We start from the raw sequence: 22,872 nt of genomic DNA, 5'->3' as shown, positions 1-22,872 counted from the left end.
CGCTTCGCTAACACCTTCCTCAACCCTACTGGAGCCGCTTCACCAACACCAGCGTCAACCCTACCGGAGTAGCTTCGCCTATACCATTCTCCACTCTATCACGGCCGCTTTGCCAACTCACAAGTCCACAGCCTCAGATCCGCTTCCTCGCACCCTCATCCAACCTACCGGAGCACCTTCTCATGCCCCGTCCACGGCCGCAGATCCACATCATCGACACCACCCTTAACCCAACCACCGGAGCAGCTTCTGACGCCCCGTCCACGGCCACAGATCCGCATCGTCGACACCATCCTTAACCCAACCACCAGAGCAGCTTCTGACGCCCCGTCCACGACCGCAGATCCGTGTCATCGACACCATCCTTAACCCAACCACCGGAGCAGCTTCACCTACGCCCTCGTCCACGACCACAGATCCGCTTCGCCCACACCATAGTCCACCCTACCAGAGCCGCTCCACAAACACCCTACTCGACGGTTCTAGATGTCCTTACCGGACCCCGACAGCCAGCACAGCGTCATCACCCTCGACGTTTCTAACCTGATTCCCACCGTCTGGAGAGATGCCAAGCACCCGCCACAGCCTAGGTACTTGTCACCTTTAAACCCGTCCAGCATCACCTGCCCGATGTACTTCAAATATACTAACCAGTCGCTGTTACCTGTTATGCAGCTGGCAAAAACTACAAGGACGATGTTTCTTCTGGATCTAACAGCTTGGCCAACCAAGATCCTGGACTGAGGCATTGCTATGATCTTGTAAGTGCGTCTCTCTCTCTTGTATTGTTCTGTGCCTGCCAGCATGCTTTGCTAGGATTTTTGACCAGTAATCCCTCTGTGCAGACAATGATTTCTACTACTGGCTGCTAAATTAGATATGTAGATGTCATACATGATACTACCTCATACCTCCATTCCTAATTGTAAGTCTTTCTAGAGATTCCACTATAGGCTACACATGGAGCAAAATGAGTGAATCTACACTCGAAAATGCATCTATATACATCTGTATGTGGTCCATACTAGAATCTCTACAAAGACATATATTTAGGAACAGGGGCAGTACATTACACAAAATCATAGGTGGCATGTAGGAATTCCAGTGCACTATATTAGGCTCCCTTAGAGTGCCTGCCAGTCCAGCATACAGAGTCATGGCTAGTTTATGGTACGCACACAATCGTTAATTGGTGGTTTAAATATGCGCAAGGGATATGCAATGTAGTATCATGTAGAGATGTCTGAAATTAGCCGTGTCAACTTGCAGATAGGGTTACACAATGAAAAAGTACAAGATGCATGTGGCAATTTCATGGAACATCGCAAAAAAAGGAGAGGCAGCGGTGAGCCTATACAGTGTGCTATGGTACGTCACTCCTCCATTGCAATCATCGTGACATGTTATTTGTATGCCAGTTCTATTAGCCAAGTTTCTTAGGGACAGTTATTACGAGTTATCCTAAGAAAATAAGCACATGTGAATATAAGCTCCATGTAATACGCCAACCAGTTCTTTTCATTGCGTTTTCAGCTTATCTTTGGTATGATCAGTGGAAAGTCTAGATTACATTATATATAAATATATTTCATTTTGCTGTGCATATGGAAATTAATTTGACTTGCAAACATCACAAATTGAACCCAGTGCAGTAATTAATATGATAGGAAAACAGACCATCACTATTTGCTCAGAATGCAAATACAAAGATACCATCTACTTGGCACAATCTACTTTGGTCAATGTTTTCCATAGAGATCCCATTGCCTAATTTAAACGAAGAACGCATGACCCACATTTAAATGAAGAACAATTATTTGTTGAAATTCGATGGTCCAAGTGGCTGGTTATTATCATATAGCAGCACCACCTGAAAGCATCATATAGCAGCAGCAACAGCTCATAGCAACTCATCATACAGCAGTAGCAGTCTGCAATTCATCATATACCAGCAGCAGCTCATAGCAATTCATCATATAGCAGCAGCAGGAGCAGCTCATAGCAATTCATCATATAGCAGCAGCAGCAGCAACAACTCATAGCAACTCATCATACAGCAGCAGCAGTCTGCAATTCATCATATACCGGCAGCAGCTCAGGTGTGACACAGGCATTAGCAGTTGCATTTTGAGTGTAATATATGCAGATAACAGAGTCATTTCACTATTCCTCTTCCCTTTAATTTTTAGTGAGGGTCTACCCAAAACACCCCCCTCCAAAGCGAAATTAGTTAAGCCCAAGCCCATAACTCAAAAATGACTTCTTTACATCTTTTATGGCTTATTTTGACAATATACCCTGAAAAGGCAGAACCAAACTGGCCCTTAACCTGCAATTCAATTGTACGTGCAATGATGAATCACTCCTGCCTGCTATCTGTATGTTTAGGCATCATCATACATGGCATAACCTAATACATGTGCATTCCATTGTAGAATCTGGAATATGCGATGTTTATGTTAGTTCATACGTTGCACATGATGTTTAAATGCCCCTTAAATCTGGTCAGTCAAGTGATGGTCTTTAAGCCTCCTTCTTTGCTTCTTTTCTTAATATGTAAGATTTGCTCACACATCTGTTCAATTGCTTGTTTGCATCAGCCAGCCATACTAGGACTGTTTTCTTTGATTACTTGCAATTCTTGACCTAACACTCTAACAAAGCTTGTCAATGATTTAAACACTAAGGGCTGCTGTAGTGGGGCCTTGTCTAACATAGGTGAATAAAGGTTTGGATGTACACTATAGTAGGCTCTCCAAGAGTACCTGGAGATCCAGTTTGAAGGTATGCCTAGTTTTTACATAGTGCAGACATAGTAAATGCTCATTTCATTACGTGCAAGTGCAAGAGATGCGGCATGTTTCATTATATGGTGTTGTTTTGTTATAATCTCATCCTTTTGTGTTCACAGACTGGAAAGTATGCATATTTATCTTCCAAGGAGACGAGTAACTAGTTTGTGTCACCTTGCAGAGGGGGTGCAATGAAGATAAGATTGAGGATTTCCAAGTACAAGATGTTAGGAAGGAGCCTTGCAAGAGAAGTAGGAGCTGCGCTGAGCCTCTTCAACCTGCTAAGGTAAGTCACTGTATGCAACTCAACGAATCAATTCCTTGTTTGTTTTAGGCATAGTTAATTTTCTCTTTTCAATTGCTTTATTAGTCCTCACTTAATGAGATGCCCAAATAATTATGCCTGATGCTCGGTACTTGTATCACTATTAGTTGACATAATTAAAGGCCTTACCATTTAATTACTCTGCCGAAGTGTGCCTGAAGCTTTGAAGTCTATTAACCAACTATTATTGCATGAGGCTCACAATCTAGTTTATACTATGCTAATGATTGCATAGTTTTGTCTGCTGTAGTATGTTTGTATGAAAGCCTCTACTGTTCATTATTCTCCCTGAGACTTTAATTGAGGTACAGAATGGCCAACTGCTTGCTTACTTATACGCAACGTGCTGTCTAAATTTGTAACTTGTCTGTGTTTTCGATTGGGCCCCAACATCATGCTCCTCTGGTGAGCTAAGAGGGATTTCTGTATGCAGGCTGCACAAACTATCTTTTTTATAATTTTTAAAATATCACCTACTTATGCTTCATGACGTGTAACATTTTTTTTGTGAAAGTGACGTGTAACATTATTGTTAGTCCTGTTTTGCCATGTAGTACAAAATAGTGTCTTGTTCGCTTCACTTTTGTAACTATATTTTTGTCCTAGTCATGTGTACTTACAGAAACATTTCAGGATGAAGTGACATCAACACAAAAATCTGCGAGCAGTGTGGCATGGCTATTACCAAATGATTATAGATTGGAATTCGAATGTGCTGATGTTCTCGAGCATCAACTAGAGGTGGCAAGACAACGTGTACATGATTGTCAACGTATAATCAACAAGTTGAGAATGGACATGCAGGTATTAGATGCAGGAGTCAAAAAAATGAAACAAGACACCGAGGTAACCATGAAGGAATTGGAGATTTTGCAGACTGGCCAATCCTATTTTCTAAAGAGATTATAGTTCAAATGGAGTTAAGTTGATGCGTGTCCATGATGTATGAGCAGTATTTGCCCAGTGTATGTAATTTGCTGTTTTTGTATGCTTTATTATCACCTGTGTCATACCATAATGCCCAGTGGGTATAATCGGCTGTAATATCTTTATTGTATAGTGTAGGATTATTCTACCTTTCTATGCCTTGATCTCTTTGTTATATAGTGTATGCTTTTTAGAGGTGATAGTATTGAGTAGGATAATTCTTTGAATATGCTATATCGTTCAAACGGGGGCCAACTTGCCCGACCATGGGCCTTCTACGTCTCGTAGGATCCATGGGCCTTCTACGTCTCGTAGGATCCATGGGCCTTCTACGTCTCACAGGATCCATGGGCCTTCTACGTCTCACATTGCCCATGGGACTTCTACGTCTCGCAGGATCCATGGGCCTTCTATGTCACGTAGGATCCATGGGCCGCCGACTCATTTATGGGTCTTGTACTGGCCTTTAATGGGCCGTAGACGGGCCTATAATGGAAATCGTACGTTTATTGGTTAACCATAATGGGCCGTTAATAGGCTGTATTTGGTGATGCTATGAAAATGGCCCAACAGACTAACGGACCACAAACGGGCCGACTGTAACGACGGGCTGAATTTGGCCCACAAGCAGAAAATGACAGTAACGGGCCATAAGCAACCGAATGCTGCAAATAAGCCCAAGAATAAATGGGCTCTGAGAAGGCCGAAAGATAACATGGGCTGTAAACGGCCCAACTAAATAACGGGCCCTTAATGGGTATAAAGCGATACACTGTTCATTACGGGCCAGTTTCACCACGGGCCATTAATGGGTCTAAAGTAATACACTGTTCATCGCAGGCCAGTTTCACCACGGGCCGTTAATAGGCCAAGAGTTACATAGGGCGTCATATGGGCCGAAAGACGTCATGGCCCATACATGGGCCAGAAGTGAAAACGGGCTGGAATCATATTGGATGGCCCAGATGACGCTACTGGGCCTAATTTGGATAGTGCGTAACGGGCCTTGGGTTAGCGGGCTATAAATGGGCTATATGCGAACATGCCGTTAATAGGCTTTGCATGGGCCGGCCCGTCACCTTTTGACCAAGTCAAACGGGCCGGCCTTCTCACAGGAATGGGCCTCTGTTGGGTCGTGCCACGTGTCGACATATCATAGGCGCCTTCTGTCCAGTGAGTGGATGACATTTGTCCCAACAATGAGCCGAAACGTGTTTCCTCCAGCCAATGATGATTTTACACGTGGAAAATCCCCATTGGTCGGGGCTGTTAACGGGTTATCGGATCGAAAACCCGACCCGATAGCTTAACGGCGTTCCGTTACGGTGGATGCCACGTGTCGGTCACCCTTGACGAAAGCACTTCTGTGACGTGTGATTTATCGTCATGAAAGTGGACACTTCCATGATGATAATTTTGGTAATGTCATCGAACACTTCTACGACAGCACAGGTATGACTATCTCAATTCTGTCATAAATTTGTCATGGATGTACATGCATGACAAAAAATGCGACCTACTGTGACAAACACTTATCATCATGAAATTGTATTTTTTTGTAGTGGTTGGTGATGACGAAGATCAAAGACCCCCCTCTCCGGAGCCCCAAACAGACTCCAGATCTGCCCTCCCGAGGAAGAACATGGCTTGGCGGCAGCTCCATCTCGTGAAACGCGATAATTCTTTCTTCCTCATTTTTTCTGGAAATATGGGATTTTATAGCGTCAGTTTGAGTGGGGGGCTGGCGCGCCCTGGTGAGTTGTGCCCACCCAGGTGCCCCCTTTGGTCCATCATGGCTCCAGAAATTCTCTTATTTGATATATAAAATCCTCGCAAAGTTTCGTTCCATTCCGAGAACTTTTATTTCTCCACAAAAATAACACCATGGTAATTCTGCTGAAAACAGTGTCAGTCTAAGGTTAGTTTCATTCAAATCATGCAAATTAGAGTCCAAAACAAGAGGAAAAGCGTTAGGAAAAGTAGATACGTTGGAGATGTATCAGCTAGCAATGGCGGAAAGGTGAGAGTGCGTATAATCCATGGACTCAACATTAGTCATAAAGAACTCGCATACTTATTGCAAAAATCTATTAGTCATCAAATCAAAGTGCTACGCGCATGCTCCTAGGGGTATAGATTTTTAGGAAAAGACCATTGCTCGTCCCCGATCGCCACCCATAAGGAAGACAATTAAAAAATATCTCATGCTCCAACTTCTTTACATAACGGTTCACCATACGTGCATGCTACGGGACTCACAAGCCTTAACACAAGTATTTCTCAAATTCACAACTAGTCACTAGCATGACTCTAATATCACCATCTTCATATCTCAAAACCATCATAAGGAATCAGACTTCTCATAGTATTCAATGCACTTTATATGAAAGTTTTTATTATATCCCTCTTGGATGCCCATCATATTATGACTAATTTTATAACTAAAGCAAATTACCATGCTATTTTTAAAGACTCTCAAAATAATATAAGTGAAGTATGAGAGTTCACCAATTTTTATAAAATAAAACCACCGCCATGCTCTAAAAAGATATACGTGAAGCACTAGAGCAATATTGCCTAGCTCAAAAGATATAAGTGAAGCACATAGAGTATTCTAATAAATCACGATTCATGTGAGTCACTCCCAAAAGGTGTGTTCAACAAGGATGATTGTGGAAAACTAAAAATCAAAGACTCAAATCATACAAGACGCTCCAAGCAAAAGACATATCATGTGGTAAATAAAAATATAGCCTCAAGTAAAGTTACTGATAGACGAAGACGAAAGAGGGGATGCCTTCCCGGGGTATCCTCAAGCTTAGGCTCTTGGTTGTCCTTGAATATTACCTTGGGGTGTCTTGGACATCCCCAAGCTTAGGCTCTTGCCACTCCTTATTCCATAGCCCATCAAATCCTTACCCAAAACTTGAAAACTTCACAACCCAAAACTTCAACAGAAAATCTCGTAAGCTCCATTAGTATAAGAAAATAAATCACCACTTTTGGTACTGTTGTGAACTCATTCTTTATTTACATTGGTGTAATATCTACCATATTCCAACTTTTCCATGGTTCATACTGTTGGGAACGTAGCATGCAATTTCAAAAAAATTCCTACGATCACGCAAGATCTATCTAGGAGATGCATAGCAATGAGAGGGGGAGAGTGTGTCCACGTACCCTCGTAGACCGGAAGCGGAAGTGTTAGTTAACGCAGTTGATGTAGTTGAATGTCTTCACGATCCAACCGATCCAAGTACCGAACGTACGACACCTTCGAGTTCAGCACACGTTCAGCTCGATGACGTCCCTCGAACTCTTGATCCAGCAGAGGGTCGAGGGAGAGTTTCATTAGCACAACGGCGTGATGATGGTGTTGATGATGTGATCCACGCAGGGCTTCGCCTAAGCACTATGATGATACTATTGGAGGAGTAAATGGTGGAGGGGGCACCGCACACGGCTAAGACAATGTTGTGCCTTTGGGGTGCCCCCTGCCGCCGTATATAAAGGAGGGAGGAGGAGGCCGGTCACCAGGGGCAGGACAAGGGAGGGGGGAGTCCTACTAGGACTCCACTCCCAGTAGGATTCGGCCCCCCTCTTTTTTTTCCTTCTTACGGAGGTGGAAAGGGGAAGGAGAGGGAGTAGGAGAAGGAAAGGGGGTGGTGCCCCCTTTCCCTAGTCCGATTCAGCCTCCTCCCTTGTGGGGGGCGCACCAGCCCCTTGTGGGCTGGTTAGCCTCCCTCCCATGGCCCATATGGCCCATATCTTCCACCGGGGGGTTCCGGTAACCCTCCCGGTAGTCCGGTTTGTACCCGATACACTCCGGAACCCTTCCGGTATCCGAATACCACCTTCCAATATATCAATCTTTACCTCTCGACCATTTTGAGACTCCTCGTTATGTCCGTGATCTAATAAGGGACTCCCCACAAACTTCGGTCACCAAAACACATAACTCATAATATAAATCATCATCGAACGTTAAGCGTGCGGACCCTATGGGTTCGAGAACTATGTAGACATGATCGAGACACATCTCCGATCAATAACCAATAGAGGAACCTGGATGCTCATATTGGCTCCTACATATTCTATGAAGATCTTTCTCCGCTAAACCACACAACAATATACGTTCTTCCCTTTGTCATCGGTATATTGCTTGCCCGAGATTCGATCGTCGGTATCTTTATACCTAGTTCAATCTCATCACCGGCAAGTCTCTTTACGTGTTCCGTAATGCTACATCCCGCAACTAACTCATTAGTCATATTTCTTGCAAGGCTTATAGTGATGAGCATTACCAAGAGGGCCCAGAGATACCTCTTCGATACACGGAGTGACAAATCCGAATCATGATCTATGCCAACCCAACAAACACATTCGGAGACACCTGTAGAGCATATTTATAATCACCCAGTTATGTTGTGACGTTTGATAGCTGCTACCTCTTGAGCATACGTTGGTTTTTTCGTTAAAGACGAAAGGGTGATGCATCAAAGTAGTGTAAGTATTTCCCTCAGTTTTTGAGAACAAGGTATCAATCCAGTAGGAGGCTCCTCAAAAGTCCCACGCACCTACACAAACAAACAAGAACCTCACAACCAACGCGATAAAGGGGTTGTCAATCCCTTCCCGGTAACTTGCAAAAGTGAGATCTGATAGAGATAATAAGATAAGATAAATATTTTTGGTGTTTTTATGATATAGATTGGAAAATAAAAGATGCAAATAAAAGTAGATGGAAAACTTGTATGATAAAAGATAGACTCGGGGACCATAGGTTTCACTAGTGGCTTCTCTCAAGATAGCATAAGTATTACGGTGGGTGAACAAATTACTGTCGAGAAATTGATAGAAAAGTGCATAGTTATGAGATTATCTAGGCATGATCATGTATATAGGCATCACATCCGCAACAAGTAGATCGAATCAATTCTGCATCTACTACTATTACTCCACACATTGACCGACTCCTGCCTACATTTAGAGTATTAAGTTCATGAAGAACAGAGTAACGCATTAAGCAAGATGACATGATGTAGAGGGATAAACTCATGCAATATGATATAAACCCCATCTTTTTATCCTCGATGGAAACACTACAATACATGCCTTGCTGCCCCTACTGTCACTGGGAAAGGATACCGCAAGATTGAACCCAAAGCTAAGCACTTCTCCCATTGCAAGAAAGTGTTGGGGAACGTAGTAATTTCAAAAAAATTCCTACGCACACGCAAGATCATGGTGATGCATAGCAACGAGAGGGGAGAGTGTTGTCCATGTACCCTCGTAGACCGAAAGCGGAAGCATTAGCGCAACGCTGTTGATGTAGTCATACGTCTTCACGATCCGACCGATCCAAGTACCGAACGTACGGCACCTCCGAGTTCAGCACACGTTTAGCTCGATGGCGTCCCATTAACTCCGATCCAGCAGAGCTTTGCAGGAGAGTTCCATCAGCACGACGACGTGATGACGGTGTTGATGATGCTACCGACACAGGGCTTTGCCTAAGCACCGCTACAATATTACCGAGGTGGAATATGGTGGAGGGGGCACCGCACACGGCTAGGAGAGATCAACAGATCAACTTGTGTGTCTAGAGGTTCCCCCTGCCCCCGTATATAAAGGAGTAGAGGAGGGGGAGGGCCGGCCCACCTATGGCGCGCCCTGGAGGAGTCCTACTCCCACAGGGAGTAGGATTCCCTCCCTTCCAAGTAGTAGGAGTAGGAGTCAAGGAAAGGGAAAAGAGAAGCGAAGGAAGGAGGGGGTGCAGCCCCTCCCCCTAGTCCAATTCGGACTATGCCTTGGGGGGGGGGCGCAGCCTCCCCTCTCTCTTTCCCCTTAAGCCCAATAAGGCCCGTATACTCCCCGGCGAATTCCCGTTACTCTCCGGTACTCCGATAAATACCCAAATCACTCGAAACCTTTCTGTTGTCCAAATATAGTCGTCCAATATATCAATCTTTACATCTCGACCATTTGGAGACTCCTCGTCATGTCCCCGATCTCATCCGAGACTCCGAACTACCTTCGGTACATCAACACACATAACTCATAATATAAATCATCACCAGACGTTAAGCGTGCAGACCCTACGGGTTCGAGAACTATGTAGACATGACCGTGACACGTCTCCAGTCAATAACCAATAGAGGAACCTGGATGCTCATATTGGCTCCTACATATTCTACGAAGATCTTTATTGGTCAAACCGCATAACAACATACGCTGTTCCCTTTGTCATCGGTATGTTACTTGCCCGAGATTCGATTGTCGGTATCTCAATACCTAAATCAATCTCGTTACTGGCAAGTCTCTTTACTCGTTCCGTAATACATCATCCCGCAACTAACTCATTAGTCATATTGTTTGCAAGGCTTATAGTGATGTGCATTACCGAGAGGGCCCAGAGATACCTCTCCGACAATCAGAGTGGCAAATCCTAATCTCGGAATACGCCAACTCAACAAGTACCTTCATAGACACCTGCAGAGCACCTTTATAATCACCAAGTTATGTTGTGATGTTTGGTAGCACACAAAGTGTTCCTCCGATAAATGGGAGTTGCATAATCTTATAGTCATAGGAACATGCATAAGTCATGAAGAAAGCAATAGCAACATACTAAACGATCAACTACTAAGCTAACAGAATGGGTCAAGTCAATCACACCATTCTCTAATGATGTGATCCCGTTAATCAAATGACAACTCATGTCTATGGCTAGGAAACTTAACCATCTTTGATTCAATGAGCTACTCAAGTAGAGGCATACTAGTGACGTTATGTTTGTCTATGTATTCACACGTGTACTAAGTTTCCGGTTAATACAATTCTAGCATGAATAATAAACATTTATCATGAAATAAGGAAATAAATAATAACTTTATAATTGCCTCTAGGGCATATTTCCTTCAGTCTCCCACTTGCAGTAGAGTCAATAATCTAGTTCACATCACCATGTGATTTAACACCAATATTCACATCTGTATGTGATTATCATCCATAGTTTACATCATCATGTGATCAACACCCAAAGGGTTTATAGAGTCAATAATCTAGTTCACATCGCTATATGATTAACACCCAAAGAGTACTAAGGTATGATCATGTTTTGCTCATGAGAGAAGTTTAGTCAACGGGTCTGTCACATTCAGAGCCGTATGTATTTGCAAATATTCTATGTCTACAATGCTTTGCATGGAGCTACTCTAGCTAATTGCTCCCACTTTCAATATGTATCCATATTGAGACTTAGAGTCACCTGGATTAGTGTAAAAGCTTGTATCGATGTAACTCTTTATGACGAACTCTTTTATCACCTCCATAATCGAGAAACATCTCCTTAGTCCTCACTAAGGATATTCTTGACTGTTGTCCAGTGATCTACGCTTAGATCAAAATTGTACTCCCTTGACAAACTCAGAGAAGGTATACAATAGGTCTGGTACACATCATAGCATACTTTATAGAACCTATGACCAAGGCATAGGGAATGACTTTTCATTCTCTTTCTATTTTCTGCTATGGTCTGGTTTTGAGTCTTACTCAACTTCACACCTTGCAACATAGGCAAGAACTCCTTCTTTGACTGTTCCATCTTGAACTAATTCAAAATCTTGTCAAGGTACATACTCATTGAAAATCTTATCAATCGTATTGATCTATCTCTATAGATCTTGATGCTCAATATATAAGCAGCTTCACCTAGGTCTTTCTTTGAAAAACTCTTATTCAAGTATCCTTTTATGCTATCTAGAAATTCTATATCATTTCCAATCAACAATATGTCATCCACTTATAGTATTAGAAATGCTACAAAGCTCCCACTCACTTTCTTGTAAATACAGGATTCTCCAAAAGTCTGTATAAAACCATATGCTTTCATCACACTATCAAAGCGTTTATTCCAAATCCGTGAGGCTTGCACCAGTCCATATATGGATCACTGGAGCTTGCACACTTTGTTAGCACCTTTAGGATTGACAAAACCTTCTAGTTGCATCATATACAACTCTTCTTTAATAAATCCATTAAGGAATGCAGTTTTGACATCCATTTGCCAGATTTCATAAAATGTGGCAATTGCAAACATGATTCAGACATACTTAAGCATCGATACGAGTGAGAAAATCTCATCGTATTCAACACCTTGAACTTGTCGAAAAACTTTTGTGACAAGTCGAGCTTGGTAGATAGTAACACTACTATCAGCGTCCGTCTTCCTCTTGAAGATTTATTTATTTTCTACGGCTTGCCGATCATCGGGCAAGTCAACCAAAGTCCACACTTTGTTCTCATACATGGATCCCATCTCAGATTTCATGGCCTCAAGCCATTTTGCGGAATCTGGGCTCATCATCACTTCCTCATAGTTCGTAGGTTCATCATGGTCTAGTAACATGACTTCCAGAATAGGATTACCGTACCACTCTGGTGCGGAGTGTAATTTGGAAGACCTACGAGGTTCTGTAGTAACTTGATTTGAAGTTTCATGATCATCATCATTAGCTTCCTCACTAATTGGTGTAGGAATCACTAAAATTGATTTCTGTGATGAACTACTTTCCACTAGGGGAGCAGGTACAGTTACCTCATAAAGTTCTACTTTCCTCCCACTCACTTCTTTCGAGAGAAACTCCTTTAGAAAGGATCCATTCTTAGCAATGAATATCTTGCCTTCAGATCTGTGATAGAAGGTGTACCCAATAGTTTCCTTTGGGTATCCTATGAAGACGCATTTCTCTGATTTGGGTTCGAGCTTATCAGGTTGAATTTTGTTCACATAAGCATCGCAGCCCCAACTTTAAGAAACGACAACTTTGGTTTCTTGCCAAACCACAGTTCATAAGGCGTTGTCTCAACGGATTTTGATTCTGCCCTATTTAAAGTGAATGCAACTGTCTCTAATGCATAACCCCAAAATGATAGTGGTAAATCGGTAAGATACAACATAGATCGCACCATATCCAATAAAGTGCGGTTACAACGTTCAGACACACCATAACGCTATGGTGTTCCAGGTGGCGTGAGCTGTGAAACTATTCCACATTGTTTTATATGAAGGCCAAAATCGTGACTCAAATATTCTCCTCCATGATCAGATTGTAGAAACTTGATTTTCTTGTTACGATGATTCTCCACTTCACTCTGAAATTCTTTGAACCTTTCAAATGTTTCAGACTTGTGTTTCATTAAGTAGATATACTCATATCTACTCAAATCATCTGTGAAGGTCAGAAATAACGATACCTGCCACGAGCATCAACACTCATTGGACTGCATACATCGGTATGTATTATTTCCAACAAGTCAGTAGATCGTCCCATTGTTCCGGAGAATGGAGTTTTATTCATCTTACCCAAAAGGCACGGTTCACAAGCATCAAATGATTCATAACCAACCGATTCCAAAAATCCATCTTTATGGAGTTTCTTCATGCCCTTTACACCGATATGACCCAAACGGCAGTGCCGCAAATAAGTTGCACTATCATTATCAACTTTGCATCTTTTGGCATCAATATTATGAATATGTGTATCACTACGATCGAGATCCAACAAACTATTTTCATTGGGTGTATGACCATCAAAGGTTTTATTCATGTAAACAGAACAAGACTTATTCTCTGACTTTAAATGAATAACCGTATTGCAATAAACCTGATCAAATCATATTTATGCTCAACGCAAATGCCAAATAACATTTATTTAGGTTTAACACTAATCCCGAAAGTATAGGGAGTGTGTGATGATGATCATATCAATCTTGGAACCACTTCCAACACACATCGTCACTTCACCCTCAACTAGTCTCTGTTTATTTTGTAACTCCTGTTTCGAGTTACTAATTTTTAGCAACCGAACAAGTATCAAATACCCAGGGGCTACTATAAACACTAGTAAGGTACACATTAATAACCTGTATATCAAATATACCCTTGTTCACTTTGCCATCCTACTTATCCACCAAATATTCAGGGTATTTCCGCTTCCAGTGACCATTTCCTTTGCAGTAGAAGCACTCAGTTTCAGGCTTTGGTCCATCTTTAGGCTTCTTCACTGGAGTGACAACTTGCTTGCCATTCTACTTGAAGTTTCCCTTTCTTTCCCGTTGCCCTTTTCTTGAAACTAGTGATCTTGTCAATCATCAACACTTGATGTTCTTTTTTGATTTCTACCCTCGTCGATTTCAGCATCACGAAGAGCTCGGAAATCGTTTTCTTCATCCCTTGCACACTATAGTTCATCATGAAGTTCTACTAACTTGGTGATGGTGACTAGAGAACTCTGTCAATCACTATCTTATCTGGAAGATTAACTCCCACTTGATTCAAGCGATTGTAGTACCCAGACAATCTGAGCACATGCTCACTGCTTGAGCAATTCTCCTGTATCTTTTAGCTATAGAACTTGTTGGAGACTTCATATCTCTCAACTCGGGTATTTGCTTGAAATATTAACTTCAACTGGAACATCTCATATGGTCCATGATGTTCAAAACGTCTTTGAAGTCCCGATTCTAAGCCGTTAAGCATGGTGCACTAAACTATCAAATAGTCATCATATTGAGCTAGCCAAACCTTCATAACGTCTGCATCTACTCCTGTAGTAGGTCTGTCACCTAGCGGTGCATCAAGGACATAATTCTTCTGTGGCAGCAATGAGGATAAAACCTCAGATCATGGACCCAGTCTGTATCATTGCTACCATCATTTTTCAACTTATTTTTCTCTAGGAACATATCAAAAAATAAAGGGAAGCAACAATGCGAGCTATTGATCTACATCATTGTTTGCAAAATACTATCAAGACTGAGTTCATGATAAATTAAAGTTCAATTGATCATATTACTTAAGAACTCCCACTTAGATAGACATCCCCCTAATCATCTAAGTGATCATGTGATCCAAATCAACTAAACCATGTCGGATCATCATGTGAGATGGAGTAGTTTTCAATGGTGAACATCATTATGTTGATCATATCTACTATATAATTCACGCTCGATCTTTTGGTCTCCAATGTTCCGAGGCCATATCTGCATATGCTAGGCTCGTCAAGTTTAACCTGAGTATTTTGCGTGTGCAAAACTGTCTTACACCCATTGTATTTGAACATAGAGCTTATCACACCCGATCATCAGGTGGTGTCTCGGCACGAAGAACTTTCGCAACGGTGCATACTCAGGGAGAACACTTATACCTTGAAATTTAGTGAGAGATCATCTTATAAAGCTACCGTCAATCAAAACAGAATAAGATGTATAAAAGATAAACATCACATGCAATCAAAATATGTGACATGATATGGCCATCATCATCTTGTGCCTTTGATCTCCATCTCCAAAGCACTGTCATGATCTCTATCGATACCGGCACAACACCATGATCTCCATCATCTTGATCTATATCAATGTGTCATCACATGGTCGTCTCGCCCAATATTGCTCTTGCAACTATTGCTATCGCATAGCGATAAAGTAAAGCAATTATTTGGCGCTTGCATCTTATGCAGTAAAGAGACAACCATAAGGCTTCTGCCAGTTGCCGATAACTTCAACAAAACATGATCATCTCATACAACAACTTATATCTCATCGCGTCTTGACCATATCACATCACAACATGCCCTGCAAAAATAAGTTAGGCGTCCTCTACTTTGTTATTGCAAGTTTTACGTGGCTGCTATGGGTTGAGCAAGAACCGTTCTTACCTACGCATCAAAACCACAACGATATTTCGTGAAGTTAGTGTTGTTTTAACCTTCGCAAGGACCGGGCGTAGCCACATTCAGTTCAACTAAAGTTGGAGAAACTGACACCCGTCAGCCACCTATGTGCAAAGCACGTCGGTAGAACCAGTCTCGCGTAAGCGTACGCGTACTGTCGGTCCGGGCCGCTTAATCCAACAATACCGCTGAACCAAAGTATGACATGCTGGTAAGCAGTATGACTTGTATCACCCACAACTCACTTGTGTTCTACTCGTGCATATAACATCTACGCATAAACTTGGCTCGGATGCCACTATTGGGGAACATAGTAATTTCAAAAAAAATCCCACGCACACGCAAGATCATGGTGATGCATAGCAACGAGAGGGGAGAGTGTTATCCACGTATCCTCGTAGACCGAAAGCAAAAGCGTTAGCACAACGCGGTTGATGTAGTCGTACGTCTTCATGATCCGACCGATCCAAGTACCAAACATACGACACCTCCGAGTTCAGCACACGTTCAGCTCGATGACGTCCCATGAAATCCAATCCAGCAGAGCTTTGCGGGAGAGTTCCGTCAGCACGACGGCGTGATGACGGTGTTGATGATGCTACCGACGCAGGGCTTCGCCTAAGCACAACTACGATATTACCAAGGTGGAATATGGTGGAGGGGGGCACCGCACACGGCTGGGAGAGATCAACAGATCAACTTGTGTCTCTAGAGGTGCCCCCCTGCCCCTGTATATAAAGGAGTAAAGGAGGGGGAGGGTCGGCCCTCCTATGGCGCGCCCTGGAGTAGTCCTACTCCCACCGGGAGTAGGATTCCCCCCTTACAAGTAGTAGGAGTAGGAGTCAAGGAAAGGGAAAAGAGAAGAGAAGGAAGGAAGGGGCGCAGCCCCTCCCCCTAGTCCAATTCGGACTAGGCCTTGGGGGGCGCGCAACCTCCCCTCTCTCTTTCCCCTAAAGCCCAATAAGGCCCATATACTCCCAAGCGAATTCTTGTAACTCTCCGGTACTCCGATAAATACCCGAATCACTCGGAACCTTTCTGATGTCCGAATATAGTCGTCCAATATATCTATCTTTACGTCTCGACCATTTCAAGACTCCTCGTCATGTCCCCGATCTCATACGGGATTCCGAACTACCTTCGGTACATCAAAACGCATAACTCATAATATAAATCGTCACCGAACGTTAAGCGTGCGGACCCTAAGGGTTCGAGAACTATGTAGACTTGACCGAGACACGTCTCTAGTCAATAACCAATAGCGGAACCTGGATGCTCATGTTGGCTCCTACATATTCTACGAAGATCTTTATCGGTCAAACCGCACAACAACATACATTGTTCCCTTTGTCATCGGTATGTTACTTGCCCGAGATTCGATCGTCGGTATCTCAATACCTAGTTCAATCTCGTTACCGGCAAGTCTCTTTACTCGTTTCGTAATACATCATCCCGCAATTAACTCATTAGTCACATTGCTTGCAAGGCTTATAGTGATGTGCATTACCGAGAGGGCCCAGAGATACCTCTCCGACAATCGAAGTGACAAATCCTAATCTCCGAATACGCCAACTCAACAAGTACCTTCGCAGACACCTGTAGAGCACCTTTATAATCACCCAGTTACGTTGTGACATTTGGTAGCACAGAAAGTGTTCCTCCGGTAAACGGGAGTTACATAATCTCATAGTCATAGGAACTTGTATACGTCATGAAGAAAGCAATAGCAACATACTAAACGACCAAGTGCTAAGTTAACGGAATGGGTCAAGTCAATCACATCATTCTCTAATGATGTGACCCCGTTAATCAAATGACAACTCATGTCTATGGCTAGGAAACTTAACCATCTTTGATTCAACGAGCTAGTCAAGTAGAGGCATACTAGTTACATTATGTTTGTCTATCTATTCACACATGTACTAAGTTTCCGATTAATACAATTCTAGCATGAATAATAAACATTTATCATGAAATAAGGGAAAAAATAACTTTGTTATTGCCTCTAGGGCATATTTCCTTCAGAAAGATCAATCTAGTAGGCCAAACCAAACTGATAATTTGAAGAGACTTGCAAAGATAACTTAATCACACATAAAAGAATTCAGAGAGATACAAATATTTCTCATAGATAAACTTGATCATAAACCCACAATTCATTGGATCTCGACAAACACACCGCAAAAAGAGTTACATTGAATAGTTCTCCAAGAATATCGAGGAGAACTTTGTATTGAGATTCAAAGAGAGAGAAGAAGCCATCTAGCTAATAACTATGGACCCGAAGGTCTGTGGTAAACTACTCACAACTCATCGAAGAGGCCTTGGAGATGATGTAGAGGCCCTCCATGGTCGATTCCCCCTCCGGTGGAGCACCGGCGAAGGCTCCAAGATGGGATCTCGGGGATACAGAAGGTTGCGGCGGTGGAAATAGCTTCTCGTGGTGCTCTTGGATGTTTTCCGGGTCCGTGGATATATATAGGAAGAAGAAGTATGCCGGTTGACGCTTGAGGGGGCCACGAGGGTGGGGGGCGTGCCCACCCCCTTAGGGCGCGCCGGGCACCCTCGTGGCCGCCTCGTTCCCTTCTTGACGTCCACTCCAAGTCTCCTGGATTGAGTTTGTTCCAAAAAGATCGCTCCCGAAGGTTTCATTCCGTTTGGACTCCGTTTGATATTCCTTTCCTTTGAAACACTGAAATAGGCAAAAAAATAGCAATTCGGGCTGGGCCTTTGGTTAGTAGGTTAGTCCCAAAAAGGATATAAAAGTGTAGAGTAAAGCCTATAAACATCCAAAACAGGTAATATAATAGCATGGAACAATCAAAAATTATAGATACGTTGGAGACGTATCAAGCATCCCCAAGCTTAATTCCTGCTCGTCCTCGAGTAGGTAAATGATAAAATCAGAATTTTTGATGTGGAATGCTACCGAGCATAATTCTCAATGTAATTTCGTTTATTGTGGCATGATTGTTCAGATCCGAATGATTCAAGATAAAAGCTTATAAAACATAAAAATAATAATACTTGAAGCATACTAACAAATAATCATGTCTTATCAAAATAGCATAGCCAAAGAAAGCTTATCCCTACAAAATCATATAGTTTGGCCATGCTTCATTTCATTAAACAAAATACTCCCATCATGCACAACCCCGATGACAAGCTGAGCAATTGGTTCATACTTTTTAACGTGCTTTAGCCTTTTTAACTCTTACGCAATACATGTGCGCAAGCCATGGACATAGCACTATATGTGGTATATGGTGGTGGTTGTGAAGAAAAAAAGGGAGAAGATAGTCTCACATCAACTAGGTGTATCATCGGGCTATGGAGATGCCCATTAATCGATATCAATGTGAGTGAGTAGGGATTGCCATTGAACGGATGCACTAGAGCTATAAACATATGAAAGCTTAACAAAAGAAACTAAGTGGGTGTGCATCCAACTTGCTTGCTCACGAAGACCTATGGCATTTTGAGGAAGCCCATCATTGGAATATACAAGCCAAGTTCTATAATGAAAAATTCCCACTAGTATATGAAAGTGACAACATACGAGACTCTCTATCATGAAGATCATGGTGCTACTTTGAAGCACAAGTTTGGAAAAGAGATAGTAGCATTGTCCCTTCTCTCTTTTCTCTCATTTCATTTTTTTCTTTTTTTTATTTGGTGGGCTTCTTTGGCCTCTCTTTTTTGTATGGGCTTCTTTGGCCTCTTTTATTTTATAAAGTCCGAAGTCTCAACCCGACTTGTGGGGGAATCATAGTCTTCATCATCTTTTCCTCACTTGGGCAATGCTCTAATAATGAATATCATCACACTTTTATTGATTTACAACTCAAGAATTACAACTCAATACTTAGAACAAATATGACTCTATGTGAATGCCTCCGGCGGTGTACCGGGATATGGAATGAATCAAGAGTGACATGTATGAAAAATTATGAAGGTGGCTTTACCACAAATACGATGTCAACTACATTATCATGCAAAGAGCAATATGACAATGATGGAGCGTGTCATAATAAACGGAATGGTGGAAAGTTGCATGGCAATATATCTCGGAATGGCTATGGAAATGCCATAATAGGTAGGTATGGTGGCTGTTTTGAGGAAGGTAAATAATGGGTGCATGATACCGGTAAAGGTTGCGCGGCATAATAAATGCTAGCAAAGTGGAATGGTAAGTGCGCGTATATCCATGGACTCACATTAGTCATAAAGAACTCATATACTTATTGCAAAAGTTTATTAGCCCTCGAAGCAAAGTACTACTATGCATGCCCCTAGAGGGATAGATTGGTAGGAAAAGACCATCGCTCGTCCCCGACCGCCACTCATAAGGAAGACAATTAAAAGAGCACCCCATGCAACAAATTTGTCACACAACTTTTACCATACGTGCATGCTACGGGACCTGCCAACTTCAGCACAAGTATTTCTCAATTTCATAATTACCCAACTAGCATGACTCTAACATTACCACCTTTATATCTCAAAACAATTATCAAGCATCAAATTGGTAATAGTTTTTAATGCACTTTTCTATGATAGTTTTTATTATACTCAACTTGGATGCTCATCATTCTAGGACTAAATTTATAACCATAGCAAATATCATGCTGTTCTAGAAGACTCTCAAAATTATATAAGTGAATCATGAGAGATCAACAATTTCTTCAAAATAAATCCACCGCCATGCTCTAGAAAATATAAGTGAAGCACATAGAGCAAAACTATCTAGCTCAAAAGATATAAGTGAAGCACATAGAGTATTCTAATAAATTCCAAATCATGTGTGTCTCTCTCAAAAGGTGTGTACAGCAAGGATGATTGTGGTAAACTAAAAGGCAAAGACTCATATCATATAAGACGCTCCAAGCAAAACACATATCATGTGGCGAATAAAAATATAGCTCCAAGTAAAGTTACCGATAGACGAAGACGAAAGAGGGGATGCCTTCCGGGGCATCCCCAAGCTTAGGCTTTTGGTTGTCCTTGAATATCTTGGGGGTGACATGGGCATCCCCAAGCTTAGGATTTTGCCACTCCTTATTCCATAGTCCATCAAATCTTTACCCAAAACTTGAAAACTTCACAACAAAAAACTCAACAGGAAATCTCATAAGCTCTGTTAGTGCAAGAAAGAAAAACCACCACATAAGGTACTGTAATGAACTCATTATTTATTTATATTGGTGTTAAACCTAATGTATTCCAACTTATCTATGGTTCATACGCCCCCACCCCCCCCCCCCCAATACTAGCCATAGATGCATCAAAATAAGCAAACAACACATGAAAAACAGAATCTGTCAAAAAACAGAACAGTCTGTAGAAATCTGTAACTTTTGAATACTTATGGAACTCTAAAAATCCTAGCAAAATAGGAAGTCTTAGTAAATTTTTCTATTGATCTAAAGAAAAAAGAATCGACGCAAAAGCACGTTTCTGTGATTTATTGATTTTTCTCTTGTGAGCACAAAGTTTCTGTTTTTCAGCAGAATCAAATTAACTATCACCGTAGGTTATCCTATATGTTTTACTTGGAACAAACACTAACTAAAACATGAAAACACATCTAAACAGAATCTAGATGAAATATTTATTCCTAAACAGAAGCAAAAAGCAAGAAACAAAAATAAAATTGGGTTGCCTCCCAACTAGCACTATCGTTTAACGCCCCTAGCTAGGCATAAAAGCGAGGATAGATTTAAGTATTGCCATCTTCGGTAGTTGATTCATAAGTGGCTCACATAATAGATTCATAAGGTAATTTGACTTTCTTTCTAGGGAAGTGTTCCATGCCTTTCCTCAATGGAAATTGGAATCTAATATTCCCTTCCTTCATATCAATAATTGCACCAATTGTTCTAAGGAAAGGTCTACCAAGAATAGTAGGACATGAAAGATTGCAATCTATATCAAGAACGATAAAATCTACGGGAGCATAATTCCTATTTGCAACAATAAGAACATAGTTGATCCTTCCCAAAGGTTTCTTAATGGTGGAATCCGCAAGGTGCAAGTTTAAAGAGCAATCATCAAAATCATGGAAACCTAGCACATCACATAAAGTTTTCGGAATCGTGGAAGCACTAGCACCCAAATCACACAAAGCATAGCATTCATGATCTTTAATTTTAATCTTTATAGTAGGTTCCCACTCATCATAAAGATTTCTAGGTATAGAAACTTCCAAATTAAGTTTTTCCTCATAAGATTGCATCAAGGCATCAACAATATGATTGGTAAAAGCTTTATTTTGACTATAAGCATGCGGAGAATTCAACACGGATTGCAACAAGGAAATACAATCTATTAAAGAAAAATTATCATAATTAAATTCCTTGAAATCCATAATAGTGGGTTCAATGCTATTTAAAGTCTTAACCTCTCCAATCACACTTTTACCAAATTTAGCATCAAGATCTAAAAACTCTGAATCATTGGGACACCTTTTAACTAAAGTTGACTCATCTCCAGTCCCATCATTATCAAGATTCATATTGGAAAACAAAGTTTTAATAGGGGACACAACAATAACTTTTAGATATTCATTATTATTTTCTCCTAACCCTTCTGGTTTGGCAGCCATCTTATTGACCAAGGTGGCTTGCTTATCAGAAATTTGGGCTATTGATTTTTCAACACAAGCAATTTGAGAATTCAAACCATAAAATTCTTTAGACATATCATCAAGCTCTTTGTTCATGTACTCCATAAAGCCTTTTTGTTCTTTAAGCTCTTTTCTAAAGAAACTATTATGCTCAAATTGTAAAGTCATAAAACTTCTAATGTTTAATTCAATCTCTTCCAACCTTCTAAGATGAAGGTCGGTGCTCTTAGGCAAAGCCATAAGGGCAAACAGGCACGCAAGAAGACAAGCGAAAGAGGAAGGAAAACGGGAAAGAGAGGGTGATAAAACCGCAAGGGTGAAGTGGGGGAGAGGAAAATAAGAGGCAAATGGCAAATAATGTAATGCGAGGGAGATGAGTTTGTGATGGGTACTTGGTACTTGAGCGAAGACCTCCCCGGCAACGGTGCCAAAAATCCTTCTTGCTACCTCTTGAGCATGCGTTGGTTT

Source organism: Triticum aestivum, chromosome 5B (assembly GCF_018294505.1).
Source record: "Triticum aestivum cultivar Chinese Spring chromosome 5B, IWGSC CS RefSeq v2.1, whole genome shotgun sequence".
Taxonomy (NCBI): domain Eukaryota; kingdom Viridiplantae; phylum Streptophyta; class Magnoliopsida; order Poales; family Poaceae; genus Triticum; species Triticum aestivum.
Note: the sequence above shows the minus strand (reverse complement) of the source record.